General features: G+C 50.2%; 1 protein-coding gene across 3 annotated transcripts in view; it reads right to left on the bottom strand.

Annotated features, from left to right (window-relative positions):
* The window catches only part of PPARD (peroxisome proliferator activated receptor delta), an 86,597-nt gene extending 64,785 nt beyond the window's left edge, over positions 1-21,812 (bottom strand). Inside the window, exon 1 of one of the 3 annotated variants that reach the window (XM_043907263.1) lies at positions 21,661-21,812. The gene's annotated coding sequence lies outside the window, so the exon portion shown is untranslated. The remainder of the gene's footprint in view (positions 1-21,660) is intronic. The other 2 variants (XM_043907265.1, XM_043907266.1) reach the window with 2 other exon arrangements.
* Between the last annotated feature and the right edge of the window lie 3,131 nt (positions 21,813-24,943).

The raw sequence follows: 24,943 nt of genomic DNA, 5'->3' as shown, positions 1-24,943 counted from the left end.
CAGGAGACACGAGTTCGAGCCCTGGTCCGGGAAGATCCCACAAGCTGTGGAGCAACTAAACCTGTGCCCCACAACCGCTAACCCTGTGCTCTCGAGCCCGGGAGCCCCAGCTACTGAAACCTGTGCGCCCCAGAGCCTACGCTGAGCGACAAGCCAGCGCAGTGAGAAGCAGGAGAGCTGTGAGGAAGGGCAGCCCCCGTCTGCAACAACAATGCAGCAGAGCCATAAGTAAATAAATGCAAAGCCAATAAACACAGTAAACAAACAAGAAGTGAGTGAGGGCATGATGAAGGCACTTTGGAAAACAGTTTGGTAGTTCCTCAAAATATTAAACAGAGCATTACCATATGATCCAGCAATTCTACTCCTATAAATAATCCCAAAAGAACTTACAACATATCCTTACACAAAGCCGGTGAACGAGTGTCCACAGAAGTCAAGAAAATGGAAATAACCCAAGTGTCCATCACCCAAAGAATGGATAAACTTTTTGTTTAAAAAGGGATATACACACAATGGAATATTATTCGGCCATAAAAAGAAATGAAATACCATTACAGGTTAGAGCGTGAGTGAACCCTGAATACATTATGCCAACTGAAGAAGCTAGACACAAAAGGCCGCATACTGTATGATTCCATTTATATGAAATGTCCCAAACAGGGAGACCCCCAGAGAAGGACAGCAGGTTAGCGGCTGACAGGGAATTGACGAGGGGAGGGTGGTATGAGGACTCAGCACTAATGCGTACAGAGTTTGCTCCAGGGCTAGCAGAAATGTTACAGAATTAGATAGTGGCGATGACTGTACAACACAGTAAATCTCCCCAAACCACTAGAGTGCGTACATTAAAGAGGTGAATTTTATGTTATGTGAGGTGTACCTCAATTTTCAAATGCCACAGAAATGTACAGACGATCAAATAAGAGGAACTGCTCCCACCCTGCCTCGTGGCCCGGTGATTCAGAATCTCAGCCGGTCCGCCTGCCCTTCCCCTCCACCCCGGGTGCCCTGTGCTCCGGCTGCTGACCAGGCCTTCACCTCCCCCTGATTCCCCACTTTCCGCCTCGTGGGCAAGGCCTGCCCCTGCCCCACGGAACCCATGCCTCTCCTGGCAGGCGCCCACCATCACTCAGCCCCACCCAAGCGGGTCTGGAGGCTGAGACCGCAGCCCCCGGGGTCACCCCGGAGGAGCTGCCCAGGGCCCGGGACTGCGGTTAGGAGCGTGTGTCAGCTGAGGGATACGGTTTCAAGCAGGGACTTAATTATAGCTCAGGGGTGGAGGAGGGGTGAGGAGCACCGCAGGCTCCGAGGGGCTGCACAGGAAGCCACTCTGCTCTGCAGCCCAGGGGCCGGCCGCCAGGTCTCGCAAGGACTGGGCTCCTTCGGAGAACACGCATGACCCAGAGAGGCCCACAGGGACGCACGGCTGACGGAAATCATCCTGTTCACAAGCGTGAAGTCCTGGCCACCCCCCATGAAACACCAGTCTGTGTGCTGATCAGAGTGGTCCAGAAAAAGCTGAGATGCCAAGTGTCACCTACCCTCAGGGCTCAGAGGCCTCCTCCTCACCTAATGCCAGAGACCCCATTTTATTCAAGAGGAAGTGAAGGGGAGGGATGTTGTTCCTCCTAGAACACCCCAGCTTTAATTTCTCCCAGGCTCTGAGCTGTCATTTTAGAAAGGAAGCTGAGCTGCCGATGTCCCAGGATGCTGAGGATGCCTCGGACATCTTCCCCCATTCTGAGGACACTGGAGACATCTTCCCTGACTCTGAGGATGCCCGGGACACCTTCCCCGACTCTGAGGATGCCCGGGACATCTTCCCTGACTCAGGACACCGGGGACATCTTCCCCGACTCTGAGGATGCTGGGGACATCTTCCCCGACTCTGAGGATGCTGGGGACATCTCCCCCGATTCTGAGGACACCGGGGACACCTTCCCCAAGCCGGACTACATGCTCAGATCCCCCCCCACTGCCCAGGGAGGGGCCACCGAGCAGGGTTGGAGGAGTACTGTGGCTGGGAGTGTCAGCGCTGTCAGACTACCCAGCCTAGGCACTGCCAGTTGGGGAAAGCAGACAGGCAGAGGTTCATGGCAAGAGCAGGGCCTGGGTGGAGGAGTGTGTCCCCTCAAGACATAATTCCTTCTCCCTTACTTCCCGCCCCCTTATATTAAACTTCAGGCCTCTTCCTGGCCACCTGGGGGCTACCTCAGCAGGAAGCCCCTACGGCCAGCTGCCAGCTGCCCTGACCCCTCGGCCCCGCCCAGCACTGAGTGTCTTCTCGCTGCTGCAGGGAGCAGGCCAGGGACCCAGACCCTCCTGTCTGTCACTCTTCTCTAGACCCCGCCCCAACCTGGGCAGGACCCTTCCCATCTTCACTCTGGGTATTTTTTTTTCCTGAGCTCTTGAGAGGTTTTTCTCTGAAAGCCATGAAAAGAAACCTTCAGATCGCAGGCAGTATCCTTTCCTGGGTTTGCATAGAAGGAAAAAGAAAGGCAGAGGGGTGGGGAGGGAGAGCAGATGGGGGATGGATGTGGAGACGCAGAGACACACCTCACGCACCTCCCTGCCATCCACCCTTCAAGCAACTACACCAACAGATGGCTCTTCCCAAACGCCTCTCTTTGGGCAAAATGCCCTTCTTTGCACACTCAAAAGGCAAGGACAGTCAGAGAGCAGAGACATAATGAAACCAACCAAAAAACAGGAAAGGCAACTCATGAAACTGAGAATCAATACACCATTTTTGAGAGAAAAAAAAATTAGGTATACATAGTACTAAAATCTCAAAGAACAGTCCCTGGCTTGTGAGAGATTGTTACCCACATTCTTCACCAAAAAATAATATTCATTAATTGATAGATGAATGAATGAACATAGATCAAAATTTATAGTAGTCACTTACAGATGGCTTAATTATGTTTGATTTTTTTGGTCCTACCTCTTGGCTTATGGGATCTTAGTTCCTGGACCACGGATTGAACCTGGGGCCCCGAGAGTGAAAGTGCTAAGTCCTAACCACTGGACTGCCAGGGAATTCCCTAGATATGACTTTTAAAATTTTTCTTTGAAGTATAGTTGATATACAATATTATATTAGTTTCACATGTACAGCATAGTGATTATTTTTCCAGATTATAGCCCATTATAATTTATTAGAAGATAATGGCTATAATTCCCCGTGCTATACAATATACCCTCGTTGCTCAAATAGTTTATATATAGTAGTCTGTATCTTTTAATCCCATGCCCCTAATTTGTCCTTTCCTCCCTCCCCTCTCCTCTTTGGTAACCAAAATTTGTTCTCTGTAAGTCTGTTTCTGCTTTGTATATACATTTATTTGTAGTACTTTTTAGATTCCACATATAAATCATGTCACACAGTATTTGTCTTTGTCTGACTTATTTCATGAAGCATAATATTCTCTATGCTCATCCATGCTGCAGCAAATGGCAGAGTTTCATTCTTCTTATGGTTGAATAATATTCCATTGTAAATGTATACCCTTCTTCTTAATCCATGTGTCCGCTGATGGGCACTCAGGATGCTTCTATATCTTGGCTGTTATAAACAGTACTGCTATGAACACTGAGGTGTAGGTATCTTTTTGAATTTGCGTTTTTGCTTTTTCTGGATATATACCCAGAAGTGGAACTGATGGATCATATGATAGTTCTATTTTTAGTTTCTTGAGGAACCTCTATACTGTTTTCAGTAGTGGCTGTGCCAATTGATACTCCCACCTACAGTGTAGGAAGGTTCCCTTTACTCCACATCCTCTCCAACATCTGTTTTTTGTACAGTTTTTAAGGATGGTCATTCTGACAGGCCTGACACGCTATCTCATTGTTATTTTGATTTGCACTTCTCTAATAATCAGTGATGCTGAGCATCTTCTTGTGCCCATTTGCCATCTGTATGTCTTCTTTAGAGAAATGTCTATTCAGGTCTTCTGCCCACTTTTTTTTTTTTCCCATTTTTTGATTGGGTTGTTTGTTCTTTTATATTGAGTTGTATGTGCTTTTTATATATTTTGGGTATTAACCCTTGTTGGTCACAACATTTGCAAATATTTCCTTCCATTCTATAGGTTATCTTTTTGTTTTGTTGATGGTTTCCTTTGCTATTTAATTAGGACCCATTTGTTTATTCTTGCTTTTATTATTATTTGGTTTTTGTCTTAGGAGACTGATCCAGAAAAATACTGGTATTATTGATGTCAAAGAGTATCCTGCCAATGTTCTCTTCTAGTTTTATGGTTTCAGGTCTTACATTTAGGTCTTTAAACCATTTTGAGTTTATTTTTGTATATCGTGTGAGTGAATGTTCTAATCTCACTCTTTTACACGTGGCTGTCCAGTTCTCCCAGGACCACTTATTGAAGAAATTGTCTTTTCTCCATCGTACAGTACATTCTTGGTTCATCTGTCGTAGATTGACCACAGGTGTGTGCATGTATGACTGTTTTTTCCCTCAGTAATAATCTGTATCTTCCAATTATCTACAATGAACCACCATTATTTATATAGTTAAAACATTTTAAAATAAATTAAAAAACCACACACAGAGAATTCTTGTGCTTGAAGGCCAGCTCCGCATCCAAAAAAGTTTCCCAAATTTCCACAATCCTGGCTTTTGGTTTGTGGGGATAGCCAGGAGAATTCCATGGACAGAGGAGCCTGGTGAGCTACAGTCCATGGGGTCACAAAGAGTCAGACATGACTGAGTGACTAACATATATACATATATGTGTATGGGCTTGCCTGGTGGCTCAGATGGTAAAGAATTCTCCTGCAATGCGGGAGACCTGGGTTCAATCGCTGGGTTGGGGAGATCCCCTGGAGGAGGGCATGGTAACCCACACCAGTATTCTTGCCTGGAGAATCCCCATGGATTCCTGGTGGGCTACAGTCCATGGGGTGGCAAAGAGTCAGACACGACTGAGCGGCTAAGCACATACACATACATACATGCATGAAAAGTGAAAGCTGCTCAGGTGTGTCCGACTCTTTGCAACCCCACGGACTATACAGTCCATGGAATTCTCCAGGCCAGAATACTGGAGTGAGTAGCCTTTCCCTTCTCCAGGGGATCTTCCCAACCCAGGGATCAAATGCAGGTCAGCCACATTGCAGGCAGATTCTTTACCAGCTGAGCCACAAGGGAAGCTCACAAATATTGGTTACATCTGATTAATTCCTAGGTCCCCAAACACAAGTCTCCAAAGGTGTCTTTCACTGTTACTAGCAAGTTCAACAGCTTGCTGGTGGACAAGCCGCTCCTCTAAAACCTCAGGCCCAACCACCCAGAACCAGCCAGCAGTGACTGCACCCGTGGGACATAGGCCCCAACCCTTCCAGAGCTCACACCCCAAAGCCAGAGCCTCAGAAAGCTACAAAAGGAAAAACAGGGCCGTGGGCCCCTGACATCCTCAGGCTGGACGATGCCTTACCTGACTTGGCTGCCTCCTCCAGGGCCCAGGCCGCGGAGCGTGGGGGTGACCCTCAGGCAGCAGCCATGGGAATCACCCAGCAAGGTCCCACAGGAGTCAACACCCACTCCAGCCAACACTCAGATGCAGAGAGGAAGCCCAAGAGTCTTGAAGTTCTGTTGAGTCCAACCAGTGTTTACTGGCATCCCCTAGGGTGCTGGACACTGACAGTCCAGAGATATGCTAACAGTAAAACACTCAACAGTCAGCAAGTGGGACCTCCCTGGTGATCCAGTGGTTAGGGCTCCATGCTTTAACTGCCAGGGCCTGGGTTCAATCCCTGATCTGGAAACTAAGCCACGTGGTATGGCCAGTAAAACAAAACACTCAATGAATGTCTCTTTTGTGCCTCAACATATAATTTTAAAGGCAATTTTAATCCTCAAGTCCTCCCTGAGGGGAAGGTCTATAGTCACCTCCCCCAAGCTACAGATGGGGAAGCCATCCAGGGATAACGAAACTTGCCCAAGGCCACTAGCAGAGCCAGAATACAGTCCTGAGCAGTCTGGCTTTTAACCAGCACCTCATATGCCCTCAAAGTTCTTATCCTCAGACACTGCCGGCGAGTGCCACATGCTACTTCCTTCCTGCTCTGCTCTAGGTGGAAGCCCATTCCCTTCTGAGAAGTCAAAGAAATGAGGAGTGTGGCTGTCCCCTCTCCAGAACCCCCGCGCCTACAGCTGGGCGAAGGAGCGGCCATCAAGGCCCAGCCCCCAGGGTCCAGCCAAGGCTCCCACTGAGATGCCCCTCAAGGCCGCCTCTCTGATTCCCAACACCTTCCCTGCACACCAACCCCTGCCTCTAGCGAGGAAGTGGGAGCAGAAATAAATATAGCTCTCCCAAAAGAAACCAGGGATGGCAAGGTACAAGAAAGGAGGAAAATGGAATGCCACTGCTGCTTGGAGCCCGGGACGTTCTCCCGGTGCAGGCAGGGCCAGTGCTGCTGAGCAAGACAGGTGCCAGGAGCACCGAGTCCCCTTCTGCCTCTGCTTCCAGCCAGCTGATGCAAACTGGCACTCACCCATACACACCCGGAAGGCCCAGGCTAAGGGGACGTGAGCAGGGAGGGCAGAGTCACTGAGCTGAGAAGAACACGGGCTCCAAAGGGCTCAACCCCAGCTCTATCGTCTGTCAGCCGTGTGACTTGATCGAGTTGTTCAGCTTCTCTGATCCTGTATCTATACCTACACCTCCTCATCCAGTACACCATGTCCATGGTGTGAGAGTGAGCTGCTCCGTAGGGTAAGGCCTGGCCCAAGGGAGCATCTGAACAGGGGCAATCTCCCTCCCTTCTCTCCATGTGTGCACACGCGGGCCATCTTCTTTTTCCTCTTTCACTCGGCTGAAAGTGGGCGGGTTTGTCACTGGAGCAGGGACTGCTTTCAGCTCCTACAAGTCCATGCCTGGCCCAACAGTTGGCTGGTTATTGTTACGATTCTAGGGGGCTTGCTCACTGCCTTGGGGCAGATCCGGGGAGTCACTGAGTACGGCACTCTCAGGGCCTCCGCTGCCCGCTGACCTGAAATGAGGCTCTGCAGGGGGCCCCACAGCCTGCCAACGCTCTGCTTCTGCTAGGTGACCAACAAGAGGCTCTGCTGTGCTCGAAAGCAGGGAGTGTTCTCTAAGGCAACATTAGTCTGGCCGGTCAGGCAGGTACTTTCCGAAGTGGAAGAATTGGATTTGGCCAGTCACCCCTCTGAGCGGAGGTCCTGCTGCGTGGTGATCAAATAAGCAGGCTTCAGTCCCCCGGGTTCAAATCTCAGCTCTGCCACTTATTAGCTGTGCCGCTTCGGGCAGCTTTCCTAACCAGTCTGAGCCTTAGCACTCTCATCTGTAAAAGGGTACAATGATTTCTACCTCTCAGGGAGGTGTGGATGAAACAAGATACCGTGACGGGACGTGATGCGCACAGTGCATTCAACACATATTCGACTCAGCTGCTGGTTATCTACTGATGTCTGCTGGGGATGGAAGGGGCTTAGACACAGGTGAGCCCAGCTCTTGACGAGGCCACACACAGTCAGGGTCAGAGCCTAGCCTGCAGGCAGTCACCCCACCAAAATACACCCCAGCAGGTGCCAAGCCAGGGGTGTGAGAAGGGAGCCTTACTAGACACCCTGTGGAGGGAGCAGGGAGAAGGAGGCAATTGAGAGAAACCACCAAAGCCAGAAATCTCGGCTGTTTCCACTGAGCCTCAACCAGAGGGAGGGGCAACAACTGGGAAAGGGGTCCTAGAGGGAACACGGCAGCTTTCTGGCTGCTCCCCGAGAGGTGCCTCGCCAGACGGCTCTGTGGTGGGCTGGCTGAGCCCCACTCTGTGGGCAGAGGGCCACTCAGGCCGGCCATCCAGTCTCCCTTCCATCCAGCAAGTGCCTGGTGAACCTTTCTGCACAAGGCACTGGCCCCGCAAGCAGCCAGCTTCTGGGAAGACCTTTGATGTGGCTGGTGAACGCCCATCAGGACTGACATGACCGTGCAAGGCAGGCTGCTCCCCTGTGACTCAGCAAGGTGTCTGACTCATCCATGCATAGGATGGATGGACTGGTTCTCTCTCACAATGGAAGCAGAAAGCAGAAAGGAAGGCAAGGTTCAGGCTGCAGTCCGCAGACAGGAAGCAGCACAGGCAAAGCCCTAGGAGTACTGAAGGCTGCTCGTGAGAGGTACCCCTGGTTTTCCACGAGGTGCCCAGGCGGGAGCACAAATCTGAGTCCAAAACACACGGTCCTGGCGGTGCAGAGGACAAAGCCACCCTGGGCTGGCAGGGGCAGAGGCAGGCCTGGGGGCACATATGTCCACTGGGTCAGGGAATGGGCTAAAAAACAGACAAAATATTTTTCTAAAAGGTGACCCACTGCAAGGATTATAAGAGGCAAACTATAAGTAGGTGCTGTAAATACAGTGGGGTGTTAAAGAGCCAGAAAAGAAGTCACAGGAATCACACAATGTGACAGCATGTAAACAGGACTGGATTAATACAATTTTGACTGGACGCAGTCTGCAGTTTGGGAATTTATTTACCTAGTGATTTTCTCTTGGGAAATCAAAGTTATCATTGGTCAATCTGACTTCTCATCTCTCAATGGCAATTGATTTGGTGCCATTATTTATTTATTTATCCTTTTTGGCTGTACCACGACATGCAGGATCTTGGTTCCCTGACCAAGGATAAAACCCATGCTCCCAGCAGTGGAAGCACGGAGTCTCAACCACTGGACTGCCAGCGAAGTCCCATGGTGCCATTACTTAGAACAGGTTCTACAGAGTCACCTAGGACTAACTCTAAAATCAGGGACATAGGCATGAAGGATTTAATCTGTGAAGACAGTCTGTACCCGACCTCCCAGTGACATCAAAGCTGACAAAATGTCACTTTGGAAAGCTGCCGGAGCACCAGAACTGTCCTGGGCCACTATCCAGGGAGAGTGACTCTTCTAGCTGGGCATACTAGATGTTCTGGAATCCGATTCTTCGAAATCCCAGCTGCATGGTGAGGACCGAGCGGAGAGAGTCCTGAGGTCTGGAACGGCCACTCCCAGGAGAGGGAGACTCGGCTGTGACCCGGGGGGCTGTGAGGCTGGGGGCCCGGGGACAGTGTAAACAGGCAGGGGCCCAGCTCGCATGCCCCCCTCCCCCTGGCAGCCTCCAGGCACCCACCCAGCTGAGCGCGGGGACAGAGGCAGGCTGAGGTGCTGCTCTGGGCGGGGAAGGGCTGGGAGGCGAGGGGCTGTTAAGAAAGCATTAGAAAAAAAAAAGAAAGCATTAGAAAGCATTCAAGGTGGCCGGAAGGTGGCGGGGGGGGGGGGGGGGGGGGGGGGCAGCCTCGGGGCCTGGCAGGGGGGGGCAGCCTCGGGGCCTGGAGGAGGGGAGGGAGGACCCTCAGGGGCCACCCGGCCCTGCCTTCCTTAGCACACAGCTGCTTTTATTATTCAGAAACTGGAAGATGCTTTCTCCCTCTTCTAGCATTTGAAGCTCCGTCTGCCTGCTGCTATTCCACTGGCATGAAGTGACAAGTGTTCTACAGAAAGGGACTGAGGACACAGACCCAAAGGCAGGGAGGTGGGGAGGGGGGAGGGAGGGAAGGAGGAAGGGAGGAAGGGCCCGCCTGGAGGACCTTCTACAGCATTTCAGGTGGGTGGCTTTGGCCCCAGGCGTGCCTCTCGTCTCCTCTCCTACTCTCTTCCTCCCTCACTGCTCTAGCCACCTGACCTGGCTCCTCCTCTGACACACCAGCCAGGTTCTTGCCTCAGGGCCTTTGCACTTCCTTTCCCTCTGCCTCTAAGACTCTTCCCCCACATGGCTCACTCTCCTCTTTTGGCTCAAATATTACCTTCTCGGCGAGGCCTTCCTCAAGCCCTCTATTTGAAACTGCCCTGACCTCTTTCCTACTTTATTTTTTGATATAGCATTTCTCACCATCTGACATGCCATTTACTTAATTCTGGCTCCTCCCCCTTCCCCACCACAACCACCAGGCAAGCAGGAGATCTGTTTATCTGTTTTGTTCACTCCTTCATTCCCAGTGCCTGGAACAGAGCCTGGCACCTAGCAGGGACCCAGTAAATACCGACTGGATGAATGGTAGGAAGAAGAGTGGAGGGGAAGAGGGAACCAGGGTCAGATTTAAATTAACCTTGGATCCTCAACAGTCTGAATGAAGGTGTGGGGTGAGTTCCAAAAGCAAGGAGCACATACTATCTGAAGCCTTCTCTTTTGCTCCCAAGAACTCCCGAAAAGGTTCCCCCAGACAGTAAGTATTAGTCACTCAGTCGTGCCCCACTCTTTGCGACCCCATGGACTGCAGCCCATCAGGCTCCTCTGTCCATGAGATTTTCCAGGCCAGGATACTGGAGTGGGTTGCCATTTCCTTCTCCAGGGGACCTTCCCAACCCAGGGGTTGAATCCGGGTCTCCTGCACTGCAGGCAGACTCTACCGACTGAGCTACAGACAGCACATTGCTTTAAATATTAATTTGCAAAAAGGCTGGACCTAGAATCTCCAAGTACCATGAAAGGGACGCTCTACAACTGCCTCAGAATAAGAACAAGGGTCAGCCAAGTCACTACCTGTGTTTGGAGATGGATAAGCCCTGCAGTAGTTTCCTGTTGCCACCATAACAAATAACCACAAACTCAGTGGCTTAAAACAAAACATTTATTCTCTTAGGATTCTGAAGGTCAAAAAACCAAAATTAGTTTCACTGGACCAAAATCAAGGTACTGGCGGGCCGTACTTCCTCCAGAGGTTCTAGGGGAGCATTTGTTTCCTGGCCTTTTCTAGCTTACACAGCTGCATTCCGAGCATTCCTTGGCCTCTTCCCCCATTCTTGGAGCCAGCAGCAGAGCATCCTGCTGCCGTGGTCACTCGCCTTTTGTACCAGAGTTCCCTTTGCCTCCCTCTTCGAAGGACACTTGAGGCTGCACTTAGGGCCCATCAGGATGTGTGTGCTGTGCGCTCAGTCGTGTCCGACTCTATGCGCCCCTACGGACGGCAGCCCACCAGACTCCTCTGTCCATGGGATTCTCCAGGCAGGAATACTGGAGTGGGTTGCCATTTCCTTCTCCAGAGGGTCTTCCTGACCCAGGGATTGAACCAGCATCTCTTACATCTGCTGCATTGGCAGGCAGGTTCTTTACCACCTGGAAGGGAGGTAAGCCAGGATAATCGCCCCATCTCAAGATCCTTACCTGAAAAACCCATTTTGCCATATAAGGCAGCGCCCACAGGGCCCAGGTCTTATGGCCTGAGTATCTCTGGGGGCCATTACCCAGTCCACCACCACGGAAGACAGGAGCCGAGAGTTTGGAAGAAATTCAGACCAATGGTCTGCAGGAAAGAAGAGTCAGATCTGGAGTCTTGGCAAGGTCCTAGATCAGGGTCCTTCTCTTGCTCTAACTGCATGCTATTAATTAGGGGGGCCGGGAGTTATTTTAATGCAACTGAACACTTTGGCCTTTGGAGGGCCTTCTTAGAAGGGAAGGGTAGTTTTCTCTTCTCCAACCTGAAGTCCCTGGGGGACCACACAGAAGTCCATCTCAGGATGCACATGCCGAGGGTCAAGGGAACCCAGCACGGTCTCTGGACTGGCCTGAAAGCCTCCAACGGAGGGGCAGCTGCAAGGAAATGATCGGGCCAGATGAACAAGCTCGAGATGGGATTCAGTTCAGTTCAGTTCAGTCGCTCAGTCGTGTCTGACTCTTTGCGACCTCATGAACCACAGCATGCCAGGCCTCCCTGTCCATCACCAACTCCCGGAGTCTACCCAAACCCATGTCCATCGAGTCAGTGATGCCATCCAGCCATCTCATCCTCTGTTGTCCTCTTCTCCTCCTGCCTCCAATCCCTCCCAGCATCAGGGTCTTTCCCAATGAGTCAACTCTTCAGATGAGGTGGCCACAGTATTGGAGTTTCAGCTTCAGCACCAGTCCTTCCAATGAACACCCAGGGCTGATCTCCCTTAGGATGGACTGGTTGGATCTCCTTGCAGTCCAAGGGACTCTCAAGAATCTTCTCCAACACCACAGTTCAAAAGCATCAATTTTTTGGCACTCAACTTTCTCCACAGGCCTACTTTCACATCCATACATGACCACTAGAAAAACCACAGCCTTGACTAGATGGACCTTTGTTGGCAAAGTAATGTCTCTGCTTTTTAATATGCTATCTAGGTTGGTCATAACTTTCCTTCCAAGGAGTAAGTGTCTTTTAATTTCATGGCTGCAATCACTGTCTGCAGTGATTGGGATGGCAGGTAAGTTTTCTCCCACGAGACCTGACTTGGGAGGAGGGCTGTGAGAACCCATCTGAGTCTAGAGAGAGGTTCCAGATTAGCTGGTGATATCTGATGCCAGGATGGGCCAGGTTAAAGTCAGTCCGAACACTGCATACTACCCACTCTGCTCCACACGGCACCTCTGGGAGTTACAGCGAGGTGGCTTCTGCCCAGACATCAAAAGACACGAAGAGGCAAAGCAAGAGAAACACAGCTGCCCCAGGATACGGCTTTAAACCTGGGACGCGGTCCCTCTGCTGTGTAGCACCACACGGTTTCTTGGTTGGAATGTGCTGCTCATTCCCCTCAAAGCCTTCAAGGGCTCAGGGAGGTGACTGAGGATGATAAATTTCCACTGTAAGAACGATATGCTTATCTCATGGGTTTTATTGATCCACTGGGTCACCAGTGGACCCAGCTGGCTAAAAATATTTAGTAGGGAAATGACAGAGGAGTGGTTCTTAACCAGGGGTGACTTTGTCCCAAGGGGACATGTAGCAATGTCTGGAGACATTTCAGGTTTTCACCAAGGTTGGGGGGGTAAAACTGGCATCTGGTGGGTAGAAGCCAGGGATGACGCTTGACGCGCTACAATATGCAGACAGCCCATACAGCAAAGAGGCACCAGCCCAAAATGTCTACAGTGCTGGGGCTGAGAAACCCGACGCCAGAGAAAACAGCACTGGAGGTGAAGAAAGCAGAGTGACAGCCACAAGCAAGGAATGCTTTATGGGATTAAGGGAAACGGTAAAGGCACACCTGGCCTGCCTGTTTGGAAAAAGGGATGATCAGCGAGCTCTGGGTCCTGGCAAGTTCAAGGACGGCCTGTCTGGGAGGCGAGCGGGCCTGCAGACAGCTGTGTACGCAGAGTAGCTTGCCTGGCCCTCACTGCCGGCAGGCGAGCAGAGCTGGCTTGCACTTCCAGCGGAGCGGTAGCCAAGAAACTCTGGGCCACTGAGGTCACAATTCTTGGATGAAGGAAGTGCCAAAAGCAGTCATAAGATAAGGACCAGACAGTCATAGCAGGTTACAAAGGAAAGCAACAAAAATCTGTTTTTAGGTCCCTAACAATACAATTGGGGGCAGGAGGAGAAGGGGATGACAGATGATGAGATGGCTGGATGGCATCACCGACTCGATGGACATGAATGTGAGTAAACTCTGGGAGCTGGTGATGGACAGGGAGGCCTGGCGTGCTGCGATTCACGGGGTCGCAAGGAGTCGGACACGACTGAGCGACTGAACTGAACTGAACAATACAATAATAAAGAAATGAACTTAAACATGAGGTCATTTTCTCATAACACCCGGGAGACTCCCTTCAGGATCCATCTCGTGGGGGATCTCTTTCAAAGCTGTATTGCTATGAGCTGTAGATAATTCGGGAAGGGTCTCGGGAGAGCTGCTGAGAGGACACCAAGGCCTGGGAGAAGTCAGGCTTTGCAGATGGGACGTGAAAGGAGAAGAAGGGCCACATACTGCCCCGAACTCCAGGAACTACTGAGGAGCAGATGAAGACGCCTGTCAGTGGGGGAGGGGCTGGTGCAGGAAACCACTTCCTCCTGAGCAGAGTGCCCCGGAGAACCCAGCACTTACGGAGGCTCCTCAGTCTCCACGTCACAACCCCACACCCTGAGCACTAAGAGTCACATCCAGCTCTGCCCGACACTAATGCCGCTCCAGCCCTTCCCCGGGCGTCTTCTCGGACAGAAAGAGCCACAGAGACAGGCCAAGGGCATGAGGTGCTTGAGCTCGGCAGCCAGGGCCCGGGAACTGTGGAAGCAGCCAGCCCCTGCCAAGGCTGGAGACCCGTGACAGCAGTCTTAGCTGGGTCTCAAGCAGTTCCTCCAGCCTTGTCCTCCGTCTCTGTTTGCTGTTTCCCGCCCCCCTCCCTCAGCCCTCTTCCTTCCCCCTCTTCATCCCTCTCCCTCCCATCCTTTCATCTGTCCCCTTTTTCTCACTCTCTTCCTCACTCCCTCTTGGTCAGGGATACTGAAACTGTCAGCGTGTCACACGAAACTTTATCTTTCCTGCTTCTTATCTGATAAACTATGAAGAACTTTTTAATGTGTCTTGCCAATAAAACCTAAATTCAGTTGCCTTCTAACTTTTGTGAGCCCTTTAGCCTCTCTGGTGTATCAGCACCCCTAAACAACGTGTGTGTATGTGTGTGTGCACATTACTCCACCCAGGCTCTGTGAACTTAATCTGTGTGGCTGGCAGCTCAAAATCAATTAATTTCAACAGCAAACAGAGGAACTCAGATTATACATGAGGAAGAATTTCCTCATACTTAAGACTACTGTAGTAATCTCCTACCTAACCTCTCTACCTTCATTCTTTCTCCATTTAATCAACTTTTGTGCAATATTAACATAATGACTCCATGCTCTAAAACCATAGGCAGTCACCCATTGCCCAAAGAACATGGGGTACAGATTTCCTCACCTGGCATTCAATGACATCTATCAAGCTACTAGAAGTTTCCTAACAGTGGTTTCCAGAAATGGGAATGGTGAGAAAACACACTTTTCTCCTGTGAGTATTCATCTACAGGCTGGGTTACCTCTCAGAAGGAATGCTAAAAAAAGAGATACCTGGCCTCCCTGGAGCCCTCTCTCCCTCCCAATGAACCATGTGTCCTGTTGTTCATACCCCTGTGCAGCCCTCTCCTGAATCTGAACCGGTCCGATGACCAAGAAAACACAAAGTGACATTGTGTGACTTCCAAGGCGAGGCCCTAAGAAACCCTGCCTGTATCTCTCAACACACTCAGTCTTTCTAGATTTCTGCTCAGAACAGCTGCCATACCGTGAGAGGCACAGGGCACATGCAGAGGCCCCGTGTAGGGACCCTAGTCAAAACCGAGCATCATCTTAAAAAACTGGAAAAAAAAGAAAAAAAAAAACAAAAACGAGCATCAAGTGCCATGTGAGTGAGCCAGTGTGGACATCCAGCCCAGCTGGGCGTTCAGATGACTCCTGCCTTGGTCTCCACTTGACTATAGCAACATGACAGACCCCAAGTTAGAATTACCCAGCTGAGCCCAGTCAACCCACAGAATCATGAAAAATAATAATGTGCCAATTTCACTTAAGAATGTCCTAGATGAACCAATAAAAAACTAACTTTATTAAATCATGCTCTTTGAGTGCATGTCTTCTTTTTTTTAGGCTGTGCCACAAGGCTTGCATGGCCTTAGTTCCCCAACCAGGAATTGAACCTGTGCCCCCTGCAGGGGAAGAGAGGAGTCTTAACCACTGGACCACCAGGGACGTCCCAAGTACATGTCTTTTAAATATCCTTTATAACAAATCAGGAGTTCCAAGACTGTTTCAAAGAAAAGCAATTGGGCAATTGTTTGAGTTGCAAGCTAAACTAGCCACTTTTGTTTTCCTTCATAAAGTACCATTTTTACTTGAAAGAAAAGAATAACAGCCAAATAAATTATGATTATTTAGACTGGGTATTTAACAAACTTTTTCTTGAAAATGAAGTGAGCTGTCACTTCAAGAAAAGAAACTGACAGTGTGTTACCAACAATAAGAAATCTAGCTTTCAACAAAAAATTTACATTATAGAAAACTTGTATCCACCACTGTGAGCTTCACAGCTTCCCAGTACTTGAAGGTTAAAATCAATGGTCTGAACATGATTTACTGATGCTATAAAATGAAATATGTCAACACTTAGAAAATATATGTAACTCAGTGAACCAATATTTTCCAAAGACCAAAATAAAAGATCCATTCGAAGTGCAAGATGGGCCAACGGATTATAAATGTCACAAAGTATGAGAAGTTTGTTGATAAGGTTTCAGACTCCACATTTCAACTAACCTTTAAGAAACTACCACTTGTCCAGTTTGGGTACAGTACAAAGGAAGAATATCCATAATTATCTGCAAGAGCTATTAAAATACGCTTCTCCTTCTCAATTACCTATCTGTATGAGGCCAGATTTTCTTCATATTCTTTAACTGAGACTGGACTTCAAGAGACTGAACACAGAAATAGCTGTGAGAATCCAGCTCTCTTCTATTAAAACAGACATTAGCAAATATGTAAAACAATGTCCCTCCTCTCAACATTTTTGTTTTGGAAAATAGTTATTTTTCATTAAAAATGTTATTTATGATAAATGTAATGGTTTTATTGTTATATTAAATGAATTCATAAGTTAGTAATTTTTTAAACTGCCTTGGTTTTAACTTCCAATACAGTAAACAAAAGTTCATGACGTCCTTAACAATTTTTAAGAGCATGAAGTTGACTTCAGAATAAACCAGCTTCCTTCCAATCTGATGCCCAGTTTCTTTAGGGACAAAGCCAACCCTCACGGATGACGCACTCCTATCAATGACTGTCCTTGTATGGCACATATTTTTAGTACTCACTGGCTCTCAGTGTTCAAAACACGTTTTTATGCATATGTCCAGGCCATGGGGACAGCCAAGGACCGTGTCTGAAATCATCTGTCACAGCATCTGGCCCCAAAAAAGTGCCTGAGGTGGGAAAGACTAAGATGACAACACCAGTTTTTTGAGATTAACACTGAAAAATCCGATAAACCTACAGCCTCATCTTTGCCAGTGGAAACTGAGAAAGAAAACTTCCGGCTGGGGCTGGGAGCTCAAAGTTAAGAGATGAACAGGACAACTGACCCTGGACATGGACAATAGCTGCCACTGTGGCGAGCTGCTGCTCAAACAAATGACCAAGCAAATCAAGTCAACGCAGCAGTTCTCCCTGATTATGGGGAACTTCTCTCTCTGCCTTCTCTCAGAGAACCTCAGAAGTCCTCCCAAATCCTCCTCCTTCCACATTCACATTTCCTTCAGAGAAAAAGACTTGGTATTGGATTAATAGGAGGGGCCCTTGCCTGAGACCTTCCTGCAAGATTCACAAACAGCCTGACCCCCACAGACTGACAGACACATGAGCTCAGCACCCTGTTTGGCAACAGGAAAACCCATGGGGTGTTAGAGGCAGAGAAAGGGAAGTGAAATCCATAAACAGCTATTAAAACTACTGAGCTTCAGAGATTAAAACAAATCAAACAGGAGCCCCACATTCCCCTGGCCCCCAGCAGAGACCCCATCATGGCCAGGCTTCCCAGATAGTTGGGACAATTAACATCGAATTCCATGGTGCTCCCCTTCTGAGAGTTTACAAAACCTGCCAGGCATCCTGAGAGCCAAATAGGGAAACAGCAATGGGAAGTACGGAGCATTGTTCTGACTCTCCTGAGGACCTGATATCCCAGCAGAGATGTTAGAAACAATTCTATGTATCACGCCCAGCTCTCGCATACATGCCAGCAAACTACAGACCCATGAACAGGGACAGAATCTGATTTCTTACCATCATCATTTTCCAAGTGCCTAGTAACACACTTGGCACACAGCAGGCACTCAAAAATGTTTGTTGCATAAATGAAAGAGAAAGATGCACACCATCATTGTGGCCTGGCACCCACATGGACAGAGAAGAAAGTCTGTACCTTTATTCATTCAATATTTACTTAGCATCTCCTCTGTACCAGACACTGTCCCTAGACACAACAGGAAATAAGACCTCTCCCTTGTGGAATTTATGTTTCAGTGAGTGTAAAGGTGAAAACCTTAATGCTCCTCAAAAAAACCATGTAAGCCACAGATTCAATAATTAATTAATTACTGTCACTACCAGATGCAGTGACAGGGGCCTGGGATCTGGGACCCCGCGCTAGAGAAATCACATCCATCAGTTGTCAGAAGACCCGAGGTAAGAAAGACAGGATTACCTCTTTGGTGCATCTGTCCTCATCTGTTGGTGAACAGAAGCCACTGCGTGAGTACCATGTACATACCCCAAAACACCGCACAAGGCTTCAGGAGAGAAAGAAACCCCCCATCTTTAACTGAGAGACACAGGGCATCAGAAAAACAGCTCTGATACATTATAATGAAACATGAGGGCTCAGAGGGTGCTCCCAGGGCAACCTGGCTCCTTCTCTGTCACTGACACACACCCTGAGATGTTGTGATTCTGAGCCTGAGTCAGCAAATATTTCCCAATCCTGGAAGTCATCTGCTCATTTCCAAGTCAGCAGACACTGGCTTTGCTGCTTCTACCAGGTGGGTGGGAGGAGCTGGCAAGGTGAGGAAGAAGCCGGAGTCCAACACTCCCCACGGGTGGCAGCAGAGATGCCCTGAGTCATACTTGATTCCTTGATCACAGCCCAGTGGAGACAGCACTGGAGTCACACCCTCATCACCAGCCTCTGAGCCATGAAGGCCAAGAACCATGTGCCATGGAAGAAGACCCGGGTATCTGAAACCTGATGCAAGGGGCTGTATTCTCCCTGCCAGGCTCAAGCATGTGCCCAGCTCTCCTGACATCACCAAACTCGGCTGCTGTGAGTGGCTCCTCCCTCCGGATCCAAAGGCACAGAGGAAGGCCCCATAGTTTAGCTTCCCAGCCTGCAGGTAGCACCCTAGGAGGTGGGGCTCAGTGACAGAAGACAGCTGAAGCCTTTAGCAGAGAAAGGGCCAGCCCCTTCTGAGAGAAGCTGCACCATCCCAGGACACGCCGGGAGCCGCAGGCCCTGGGGACAGCTTGCACAACAGCCAGGACAGCGGCATTCTGTCCAAAAAAGAGGCCGACGAGCTTCCCAGCCCAGCGCCCAACACTGGCTGTCCTCTCACCGGGCCCTGGGGAGCGGACTCTGAGGGACCACAGGTAGGACTGGAAGGCTGTGTGGCAGCAACTCTTCCTGCGTGCACGGAGGAGGAAAGCAGGAGTGGAGAAGCGAGGAGAAAGGCAGCCGAACAGAGCGGGTCACTGAGCTGAGGGCTGCTGGGCGACCCTATCTGTGGGACAAAGTCAGCGGCCTGTCTGCTGAGCTCTGCAAAAATCACGGGCACTCGGTCCTGGATAATCACGACTACCTACACAGAAGACGACCAGGTGCACAAACTGCAAGAAGCTATCTGGCCGGAGCTGCTGGTGCCCAAGCTGCTCCCCAAGGACCGGGCCTGACCTCCTCTCGAGCCCTTCTCACTGGCCGCCTCAGTGGAGAGTGCAACCAGTGGGTAAGCAGGCAGAGGAGCAGCAAACAGCTCAAAAGAGTTGGATGAAGTCCTGGGGAGCCAGAGGATGGACGAAAGGACTACCAAACACACGACCCCAACTTCATCAGGACTCACCAGAGGGGTGTTTTCTATAGCAACAAGGGACCCCTTTTGGTCCTGTCTGCCCAAATCCTTCCCCTAGTGCTGCTTGGGAAAGGGGACTGGCTCAGCCTTCCACAGCCCTATTCCTCTCACAGAAAAGGGTCTGTGCACAGGAGGGCTCCAAAACCTTAAAGTTTGGTCTGGCCGATTCAGTTGGCTCTCCACCACAGCTCCTGAAGGCTGCCAATTCTGTATTCAATTCTGGCTCAAAGGCAGAGAGCACGATCCTCAAAAGAGGAGACCCAGAAACCCAGAGCCAGGTGAAACAACAGACTTTCATTTTTGAACCTGCGAGTGGGTCACGCTTTCAGAATCCTTCAAGATCAGACTGGACAGAAACAGAGGATATGTTACTTCCTGAACATCTCCCGAGTCCCCGAGAGGACTAACACCAAATAAAGGAGCTCAAACTGAACACATTTGTGACGAACTTTCACCTTGGCAAGAAGGTTAAACATCCAGATGCACCACGAACATGGTGGGTTCTCCAGCCCCAGAGAGGACGATGCCTGTGATTGGAAGCAAGGCAAGCTCCTGGCACTATCTTCCTAAAGCAGACCCACAAACTGCTTGGGCAGATACGACCTGATAGCCTCGGCTACGCCTGGGCAAATGGAACAGAACCTCAGTGTCAGCCTCCCTCTTGGAGTCACAGGAAATGAAGCGCCCAAGGAAAACAGAAGGAGAAAAACCTTCAGGAGAACCTGCTCAGTGATTTGACATCAGAAGCCCAGAACACAGAGATGCGTGAGGGAAAGATCAGCAGGTGGTTTGAGCCACCAATAACAAGAGGGATAGATACCTGCCAGCCCCAGGGCTATCAGGCTGGCAATCTATTTCAAAACTTAAACAGGAAAAAAATGTTCTGGAGTCAGTACAGAGGAAACAGGTTGAGGTCCACAGGCATTCTCTGGAGACTTCTCTTAGCTCCCTGGGATGGGGCATTGGGTGGAGGGCAGGAGGAAGGGCAGAGACAGGCTGGGGTATCATGGCTTAAATGTGTATAATATGTCCAGAGTGTAAAGCCACAAAGCCCTGTTTCCTGGAAGGGGAAAAGAGTTGGATGAGGCCTCCAACTACCCCTGGCACACACCCAATTCAGCGGCTGGTCTCTCCTCAAGGGTTCCTGGAAGTCAACAAACCCATAAAGGGGAAGTACTCAGCTGAGACTGGGAGAATGATCTATAAACTGGACATTATCCCTGACGCAACACCCGAGTAAATTCTCCCACACAGACACACGTTATATTCACTTCAGACATTCAGAGCCTTACTTCAATCAAGGACTGCACACCCTACCCCACGGGGATCTCATCTGTAGGTCATGGGAAACAAAGTAGTGTCTGGAGCTCAATGCTTCTCCCAGAAGCAGAGGCAAGGAACTGGGAGGGAAGGGGAGGTGGATGACAGGAATGCAGGGGACAGGGCTGACTAGAAAGAAATCTTGAGAGTGGGGCAAAAAAACAACGGGGCTTCTGCGGGGAACCAGGGTAGGAGAGGCTTAGGTAGACAGGGATTGAAGGCATGGGCTGAAAAAGCCAAGTAACAAGGTGGGAAAGCTGTGGGGGAGGAGTAATACTGGGGCGGGGGGGCGGGCAGGCAACTGGGGGAAAGAGGACGGGGATGGGGAAAGAGAGCAAAGACTGGGAAGGCAAGGATAGGAGGACGAAGAACAGGATAATGAGGCGGGGGAGGGCAGAGAAGCTCTCCAAGGAGACCCTGGGCAAAGAGGGTCAAGGCTTTGGGGACATCAGAGAAGGGATGGAGAAAGAGATGAGAGGCAGGGGTGGGAGGGGACCCAGAGCCTGAGACTCCGGCTCTCAGAACACAGGAGTGGGAAGAGGCGAAGACACGAGGCCCAGAAGGGGCCGCAGAAGTCTGGGGGTCGAGGGGAGGAGGCCCACAGTTCGGGCTCGACAAGCGACGGGCGTCCAAAGGCTGGGGGCGCAGCGGCAGCGGGGAGGGGTGCCCGGAGAGCCACGGACGGCCGCGGCCCGCCCGGGCCCGAGCGACGGGAAGCGACGGCCGCCGGGTCGATGGACCCCCTGCGCCTCTCGCCCCGCACTCCACTCCCCGCCGGGCCTCGCGCACCAGGCTCGCGGCTCGCCTCAGCCCGGGCCCGCGGCTCTCCCGCCTCCGCCGCTCCGCCGACCCACTTCCCAGGACCCGGACTGACCTGTCCCGGCTGCCCCCCGCGCCGCCGCCGCCGCCGTCCCACAGGCTCCGCAGGCGCCTCCGGCTCCTGCCAAAACTTTTCCCATTAATCCCCGGCTCCGCGCGGCGGCTGCGGCGTCACACGCTGCGCGGCCCAGCCCCGCCCCCGCCAGCGCGACGTCACCGGGCCGCTCGTCCCCGCCCCCTCTTTTCCACGCCCCCTTCCGCTTTGGTCGCGGCCAATCACCGCACGCCTGGGATCCTCCCCCAGACTCTGCCGCTCCGCCCACCGCACGCGGCGCCGGGCCCACCTGCAGCGCCCTCTGGTGCCCAGGGAGGAGCCGAGGCGGAAGCTCCAGGACCGGTAAGACACGTCTGGCAAGTATCACAGAAGAGGATTGGAAGTTGGAAGGGAACGTAACGATTATCTTAGTACCGTCTCCTTATCCTTCCAGGGAAGAAACAGCCCCAGAGAAGGTGTGTGACTTGCAGTGAGAGGCATTACGGAGGCTGGAACCTGGATATTCCGCTGAAGAAGACTATGCTCCCTCTGATTTTCACAAAAGGGCTTTGTCCTTCAAGTTCAGTTCAGTTCGGTTCAGTCGCTCAGTCGTGTGGACTCTTTGCGACCCCATGGACTGCAGCACGCGAGGCTTCCCTGTCCATCGCCAATTCCCGGAGCGTACCCAAACTCAAGTCCATCGAGTTGGTGATGCCATCCAACCATCTCCTCTTCTGTCGTTCCCTTCTCCTCCCGCCTTCAATCTTTCCCAGCATCAGGGTCTTTTCCAGTGAGTCAGTTCTTCACATCAGGTGGCCAAAGTATTGGAGTTTCAGCTTCAGCATCAATCCTTCCAATGAATATTCAGGACTGATTTCCTTTAGGATAGACTGGTTGGATCTCCTTGCAGTCCAAGGGACTCTCAAGAGTCTCTCCAACACCACAGTTGAAAAGCATCAATTCTTCGGCCTTCAAGAGGCTTCTGAAACTAGAAATTTAGACTTCCCTGGTGATTCAGTCGGTAAAGAATCCAGGTGCAATGCTGCGACCCGGATTTGATTCCTGGGTGGGGAAGATTCCCCAGAGTAGGAAATGGCAACCTACTCTAGTATTCTTGCCTGGGAAATCCCATGGACAGAGGAGCCTGTCGAACTACAGTCCGTGGTGTTGCAAAGAGTCCGACACGACTGAGCGACTAAACCACCACAACTAGAAATTTATGGTCCTGGATTTCTTACTTATCTTCTCATTTATCTAAAATACTTGCCCTGTAAATGGAGAACATCCTTCCTCCTGTTGTAGAAAATTCTGTTGTCCCTATTTAACCCAGGTCTTTAGGACCTGGAAGGGACCTGTCATCCCAACCTTCAGATAGACCATAAAAAGGTACTTAGCAGGGAGGTCCCTGGTGGTCCAGTGGCTAAGACTTTGCTCTCCCGATGCAAATAGGCTGGATTTGATTCCTGCTTGGGGAACTATATCCTGCGTGCAGCAATCCAGTGCAGCCATAAATGAATTTTTTTTTAAAGTACCTAGCAGCTGGGATGCAGTCTTTAAAAAAAATAAATAAATATTTATCGGCAGACGGATTCTTGACCACTGGACCACCTGGGAAGTCCCTAGAAGGCAATCTTATGAAAGAGATTGGATTTGTCATCTGGAGATGAACAAACTCTGTAGGTATATTATCTCCTCTCCATCATCTTTAACATAAAGATTACACTCCACTCTCTCATATACTCCCCAGGCTACACCCTCAGATATCTGGTTAATAGAACTGAGTGATTTTTTTCTCTCTGCTTCTCTCTTTCCCCACCCCACCCCCCACTTTGTGAAATGAATGTGCAGTACTTTTGTAATTCAGACATCAACCTCCTTGCCTTTGAGATGGAAGGAAGAATGGGCTGTGGAAGTCAAAGCCTTCCCTAAGATTTCTGCAAATTTCTGGGGGATTTATATTCTCATAAATCTCTCTGCCTCTAGGCTTCAGCTTCTGCGAGGCTGTTGCAGTCACAGTTCAGAAATGTAGAGATGAAACTCAGCCCTTCCTGAGGACTGCCCAAACCTCTTCCCACACAAAACATTCACGGGTATAGATGGTATGATGCTCTGGGCCCTGGGGCAGGATCACATGACGCATTGCAAATAGTTTAAACTCACACAGTGGACATTCTTCGTAAAGTTGAAGTTTTCTGATTGGCTCTTTTCCCCTTAGGGCCTGGCCTTTTCCCAAATTACTACCTCTCCTCCCTGCCCCACCATTCTCCCTTCTGCCCCACTGTGTCCAGAGAAAAAAGCAAATCCCTGTGGCTTTCTAGGCGCATCTCTTCATTGCTAGGATTCCTGCCAACATTCATGCCCTGAAGATTTCACTTCCTTCCTTTAAAAGACTCATTTCCCCTAAAGACAACTCCTTCTCTAAAAGAAATTCTGGGAACACTGTTAAGATAGTACATTTTTTATTCCTTTTATTTTTTAAACTTGCCACAAGTCACATGGGATCCTGGTTCCCCCACCAGGGATTGAACCAATATCCCCGACATTGAAAGCATGGAGTCCCAACCACTGGACCACCAGGGAAGTCCCAGGGATAGTACATTTTAAACCTCACTTCATTTTTATACTAAAAAGATGTGTATGTATATATATATTTGTATATATATATGTATGTCTGTATATGTATATATATATATATATATATATATATATATTCACCTAAATCAGTTAGCTTCTGTTGCTTGAGTCCAAAACAGACCAATATAGCTTCCCCGGATCTTCATTTTGACTAGATTTGCCTACAGGCACAGCTCACAGTGGGAAAATTTGGTTCCTGCCAAGGTTTTTCAGACCAGCCAGAGAGCTGAGCTATGAAAACCTGCTGTGATGCCCAATTACAGTGTAAGTGAATGGTAACTTACAGTATGGAATAAGGCTAGACCTGCTTTGAATTGTTGGATCCGGTCGCCTCCACAGCCATTTCAAGATCCAGCCGGCAGGTGGAGTCCTCCTTGGCCTCCTGAAATCGGCCTCCTCAGCCCATCTCTGTCCTTCTCAGCTACAGCAGGGGCCAGAGAGGCATTACTGAACTGGTCTCTTCGGCCTGGAGTGACACTGGGCTTGAGAAATAGGTGCTTTACATATCCTGACAACAGTTTGCAAAAAGCCTGTTACATTCCAGCCCTTCCAGTCCATTGCCCGACCTCCCCAACCCTCAGAGTGGTGACCTGGGGCCGCAATGACTGCACTTTGCACCTGGCCCCAAGTTTATAGGTATCTTTGAAGGCATCAGAGATTGGGTACATTC

This window comes from Cervus elaphus, chromosome 7, assembly GCF_910594005.1.
Source record: "Cervus elaphus chromosome 7, mCerEla1.1, whole genome shotgun sequence".
In the NCBI taxonomy this organism is placed as follows: Eukaryota; Metazoa; Chordata; class Mammalia; order Artiodactyla; family Cervidae; genus Cervus; species Cervus elaphus.
The sequence above is the reverse complement of the archived record's forward strand: the minus strand, read 5'-3'. Positions and strand labels throughout refer to the sequence as shown.